General features: G+C 44.3%; 1 long non-coding RNA gene across 1 annotated transcript; it reads right to left on the reverse strand.

Annotated features, from left to right (window-relative positions):
• Positions 1-320: 320 nt before the first annotated feature.
• On the reverse strand, positions 321-4,187 carry LOC120249247. Its single transcript, XR_005532814.1, has 3 exons — positions 4,002-4,187; positions 3,449-3,572; positions 321-459 (listed from the first exon to the last, which is right to left on the reverse strand). It is a non-coding gene; the product is annotated as an uncharacterized LOC120249247 (long non-coding RNA).
• Between the last annotated feature and the right edge of the window lie 1,762 nt (positions 4,188-5,949).

Consider the following 5,949-nt stretch of genomic DNA (forward strand, 5'->3'; position numbering starts at 1 on the left):
CCCCACCGTACCCAGACCTAGAAGCCTAGAAGGTCTCAGTCACCCTGGATGAAAGAGTAGAACACAGCAAATTCCACCCACCTCTAGCAGGAAAACTGGTTCTCCGAGTGCTGTGTGGTGGAGGGGATGGCTTCCACCCTCACCGTGGAAAATCCCAATGTTGATCATTAGAAGTTAATATATTAATATTTTACTAGTTTTTTAAAACCTTGAAGAACTAATAGCTCTCAAGACTTTACATATCAAACTACAAAGCATTTTACTTTCACATTACAGGCAAAAAGTTAAAACTGCTCCTCAGTTTTTTAAAATATGATTTATTTCTCATTGTTTACTGAACTTCAATTTCTCAATAGTTCCTTTTAGTTTGGTAAATGTTGCTTGGAGGTACTCCTTATTCTCTTTTGTAGTCTGATTGGAGTAGAACAAAACATCAAGTTCCTTTGTGTACTGGTAAAACTGCATAACAAATGACAGCAAAATGTTTCAGGGTTTTTAAATTAGCTAATGCAGTGGAGACAACAAAGACTTTGTCCAGCTTTGATTGCATTTGAATCTAAATTTCAAGAGGCCACAAATTCAATGCATTCTTCAACTTGACAGACAAGCTTCTAGAAACTACTGACGTTCATTGTCAACATTCTATGCTAACAAACACAGAACTAAAACCAGCTTCAATGCACACCCTTTCCAATCACAGTGTCTTTGGTCTCTCATTTAGTCTTTTAACTTTAACAGTGCCAATAAAAACATTCTTTTATTCTAATACTGCCAAATAATTAAGTAATTTTCCTTATCAGACACTTATTATAACTAACTTACATAAAGAGACAAGTTGTTAAAAAAAAATTCAACTGAGTAAATTTTAATGATCTCATTTATTGGCTTTATTCAATGATTCATGAATCTGGCAACATCCCATCTAGTAGAAAGAAAGGAGATCTGAGGTGAAAGAAGAGACTTATAGACAGAAGGGAAAGGGAACAAAAAAGTTATACTAGCAAAAGGTGGACTGGCTGTGTCAAGGTCACTTTCCTTTAAGAGATGACAGGGGTCTATCAGGCAGATTACCCTGCTAGTGCTGATCAGGTAATTCCTGATTGACTGGTTTAAGATTCCATTTCGGAGTCAAACTGTAATTAAATTAAGTCTAAGTTTGGTGATGTGGCTTAGCATAAGTATCTCCATATGGGGGCCTGTTGTCTTGTTTTAACAAGATAAACAGATTTGATGGAGAGACATTTCTTGGAATGAAAGCCACGGGCTCTAGATAAGAAACCCTTTTTGTAAATTATGCTCTAATCTAAAATCTGGGTATATGTTTGACTTCATTGGCTCAGTTTAGCCAGAAAAAAAGTAGCAAAGGGAAATTTATGACTGTGGCATAGAAATGTTTTAAACGTATGTTCCTATCACTGACCAATTCCGGCCTACCAGTCTTAATAAAGCTATCTCTCTCCCCCATCACTCTACATCTCAGCCACTTCATGTGTCTTCACTATACCTGTCAATTGGTACTTGAAATACTGTACCATCTATTTCTTTTTCTGACTCACTGCCCTCACTGTGATGTCAGCCACTCAAGGCCGATTTTTGCATTGCCTGGTTCAGAACCTCCAGTTCCTGGTAAAGTGCCAAAACTATAGTGAGATTCAAAATATGTGTCGAATTATTAAATACATATCGAGTAATTATATTAGAATGAAAATACTTTGCAAGTTGTAAAATCAAATTATAACTTATTTTCTCTTTTCTTTCTTTTTTTTTTTTGTGAACTCTACCCCAAAAGTGGGACTTGAACTCATGACCCCCAAGGTCAAGAATCTCACACTCTACCAACTGATCCAGCCAAGAATCCCTTTAACTTATTTTGAAAAGCATGGCATACATAGTACATGTTTAGTGATACCAACTTTTTGACAACTGGTACCCTAGTGAAAATAAAAAGTACACTCACTGATTCAAAATATCTAGGGGTGCCCAACTGGTTTAGCCCATAGAGTATGTGACTCTTGATCATGGGGTTGTGCATTCAAGCCCCACACTGGGTATAGAGATTACTTTAAAAAAAAAATTTTTTTTATTTTTTAATGTTTTTTATTTATTTTTGAGAGACAGAGAGAGACCAAGCGAGCAGGGAGGGTCAGAGAGAGAGGGAGACACAGAATCCGAAGACAATCTCCAGGCTCTGAGCTAGCTGTCAGCACACAGCCTGACACGGGGCTCGAACCCACGAGCTGTGAGATCATGACCTGAGCTGAAGTCGGACACTTAACCGACTGAGCCACCCAGGCGCCCCTACTTTAAAAAATGTTTTAGGAGCATCTGGATGGCTCAGTCAGCTCAGCGACCAACTCTTGATTTCAGCTCAGATCACCTCACAGTTTCATTAGTTCAAGCTCCACATAGCGCTCTGCACCCTGACCATGTGCAGAACCTGCTTGCAATTCTCTCTCTCCCTCTCTCTGTGCTCCTCCTCTGCTCTCACTCTCTCTTTCTAAAACTTAATTAATTGTAAAAGATAAAAATAAAAATTTAAAAAACAAATTTAAAACAATTTAGACATTATCTGCATAAAAATCACACACATCAAAAAGAAATCTATTTTTTAAAATAATGTGTACAACTCTGTGACCATACTAAAAAACCACTGAATTGTACACTTTATTTTCTTTTAATTTTTTTAAACCTTTTTAATGTTTATTTATTTTGAGAGAGAAAGAAAGAGACAGAGCACAAGCAGGAGAGGGGCAGAGAGAGAGGAAGACAGAGGATCTGAAGAAACAGGCTCCAAGCTCTGCACTGACAGCAGAGAGCCTGATGCAAAGCTGGAACTCATAAACCATGAGATCATGACCTGAGCCAAAGTCAGATGCTTATCCAACTGAGCCACCCAGGTATCCCTTTAGTTTTTGAGAGAGAGAGCACAAGCAGGGGAAGAAGGCAGAGGGAGAGGGAAAGGGGGTGGGAGGAAGAGAGAGAGAGAGAATCTTAAGCAGGAACCCCTAAATTGTACACTTTAAATGGGGTAAATGTATGGTGGGTGAATCATTTCTCAACAGAACTGTTTTAAAATTGTATTAAAACACTAGTGGCACAGAGTCTGCTTGGAATTCTCTCTCCCTCTCTCCTTCTGCCCCTCCCCCAGCTCGTGCACACAAACTCCCTCTTCAAAATAAATACATAAACATTTTTTTAAAATGAAATAAAATCATATTAAAAATAAATCAAGTGCACAGTTTAATGTGGAGAGTGGTGGTTAAAAGCCAGCACTGGGGCCGGGTAGCCACTTCCAGCTGTGTGGGCCAGAACTTCCCTTAACCATTCACTTCACCTCCTCGTCCTGAAATTGGGTGATGAGTCCTCTCTAGATAGGTTGTTGTGAGGATGGCATAAGTTAATACATGGAAAGTCCTGGAAAACAGCGTGCCAAGTAGCAAGCACTTACTTAGGCTGCTCTTGTGGACGAAGCTACTGTCAGCCAGGGTGAGGGGTGCTCGTGCCCTTAAGGGGATCATAGCCCGAGGAGCCGACACATCAGTAGAGAAGTTCCGTATGTGCTTAGTGGTGGCCTGTGTGTCAGACAGATGAGGGGGTGACCTCAGATAGGGAGCGGGAAGGTTTATTTTACAAGGTGCTGACTGTCAACTACCCCTGGGAAATGAAGTAGACAGCTGCGAAGTCTGGCTGATGAGAGGCAGGAGGAGCAGCTGGACAAGGACTAAGGGGCCTGTGGACCCGTGGCTGCGAGGAGGGCATTCCTGAGCTCTAACAGCCGTCCAATGAAAGGTCAACGAGAAGTGAAGCCGCCTGGCCTCAGTTAGGTCAACCGTTTCCGCTTCTCTCCTTTTGCACAGGTCTTCAGGCTCATACTTTCCCCTTAGTTTGAAGCGTTCCCCAAGTCCAAGGTCCCCTGGCGGCTTTCTGGCCTCATTCCACGGAGCCCGCCACCTCCTGCCGATTCAACAGGCAGCCCTGCTCTTGTCTTCCTCCTCCCTTACCTGCTCTGGGCTCACCAGCTGTCCTGTCCCTTCACCTCAGCTATCCTTCACAGCCTCTAGGGTCCCAGTTATTGAAGACCATGACTTCGGGAAGACTGTGACCATTACGGGGGCGCGAACGTAAGAATGGATGGACAAAGACACGGCACGATTTGACCGGAGTGCCGACCTTTACTGGGCGACAGCGACGTGAGTGACTGCGCATGCGTAATAGGGAGGCTGCTTGACAAATACGCAGTAGAACCAGAGCAGCCAATCTGCGCGAAGGTGGGCGGGACCGCTTCCGCTACAGGAAAACCCGGCCCACGCTGCTTGGGCCCTAGCCTCACAAGTGGCTTCGCCCCCGGCCCGGCCTCAACAGCCGTCCTTTAGTGCTGATTGGCTGGAAGCCACTGCGGTCCTATTCTGATTGGCTATTCCTCAGTCCTTTGAGCGAAGTGGGAGGCTGGTACTGAATGGCCTCTAGGAAGGAGATTCCTGGACGCGCAGATGTCATTTCTGGAAGGCCTGATTGGGCCAAAGAGAGCCAAGCTTTCACTACACACTCCGAGGGGACTGGCTGCCACACACACCCACATATCCCCCTTCGTGAGACACCCCCCCCCGCACCATTTCCTTATCCCCTCTCCCAGAAGGCACTTAGAATCCGCAGCAAAGGACCCCTTTTGATGTCTCCCCAAGTCACAAGAGTTAGCTGAGCCTAGCGCCTAAAAAGTGAGCTCTCAGACCGCCCCTACCCTTCAGACGGCCCTTGCATCCTGTCTTACTCTCGCTAGCCTCCTCACACAGGCTGTGTTTCTAGCTCCACCCCCTCAACCCCCATCGTCAAAGGCCCCAGATCTGTGGGCCCCAGACCAGTAGGAGCCCAGCACTGTGAACACATATATAGGGGGACATGCTGAAAATGCAGAGAGAGGGGAAGGAGGGTGGGGGATTTCTGAGGGAGACAGAGCACAGGAAGTGGGTATTTAGTGTGTATTTCTCAAAGGGATGAAACATTGGAGACAACTGGAGTAACCTCTCTCCTCACGAATGGGGTCTTTTCCCTACTCTACCAGATGCCCTCGAAATAGACAATCTCAGCCTTTTGAGGTCTGTGACATTCATTCCATCTTGGAAGGTAGGAAAAAACACATTGTACTCCTACTATGTGCCAGGCAAGATACTAGCCACTTCCTTTTTATTTTACCTCTGGTCAATCTTAGATAATTCCTATTTTATTACCTTTCTTCGGTGAAGTGAATGGCTTTGAGGATGCATCTCTTTTTCACAGAGCAATAGTTAGTGTTTGCAGAAAGGGAAAAGCAGTTTGGAGCTGTGAGGAGCTGTGGCAGTGATTGACATGAGCAGAGGCGAGACCCTGAGCGTCAGTGCTGATTTTCAGGCAGCCACTCTTGGCAACAGACTTCCACACAAGGCCCTTTATAATTCCTTGCAACACTGACTCCAGAAGGGGAAGAAAGTGTTCAGAGCTGAATCGCAGTTTTCTCTCTCTCTCAACTTTAGTACCTCCAGGATCTCATCTGCACCTACCCAACCAAGTGTGGCTCTCATTCACCCACTCCTCTCAGCTTTTCATCTCCTGAGGTGTGATTTTCCTGGAAGCCTCAGTTTCTTATTACCCAGCTCTCCCATTTGGTAGATAAGAAATCAGACCCAGGGCACCTGGGTGGCTCAGTCAGTTAAGCATCTGACTTTGGCTCAGGTTATGAACTCTCAGTTCGTGAGTTTGAGCCCCGCAAAGGCTCTATGATGACAGCTCAGAGCCTAGAGCCTGCTTCTGATTCTGTGTCTCCCTCTCTCTATCTGTTCCTCCCTCTGCTCATTCACTCTCTCTCTCTCAAAAATAAAGGTTAAAAAAATTTTTTTAATTAAAAAAAAGAAAAAGAAATCAGACCCACATGGATAGCTCCAGAGATTCTGATGAGGAATGCATGTCCAAGAATCA

Source organism: Hyaena hyaena, unplaced genomic scaffold (assembly GCF_003009895.1).
Source record: "Hyaena hyaena isolate Hyena2069 unplaced genomic scaffold, ASM300989v1 scaffold_631, whole genome shotgun sequence".
NCBI lineage: Eukaryota > Metazoa > Chordata > Mammalia > Carnivora > Hyaenidae > Hyaena > Hyaena hyaena.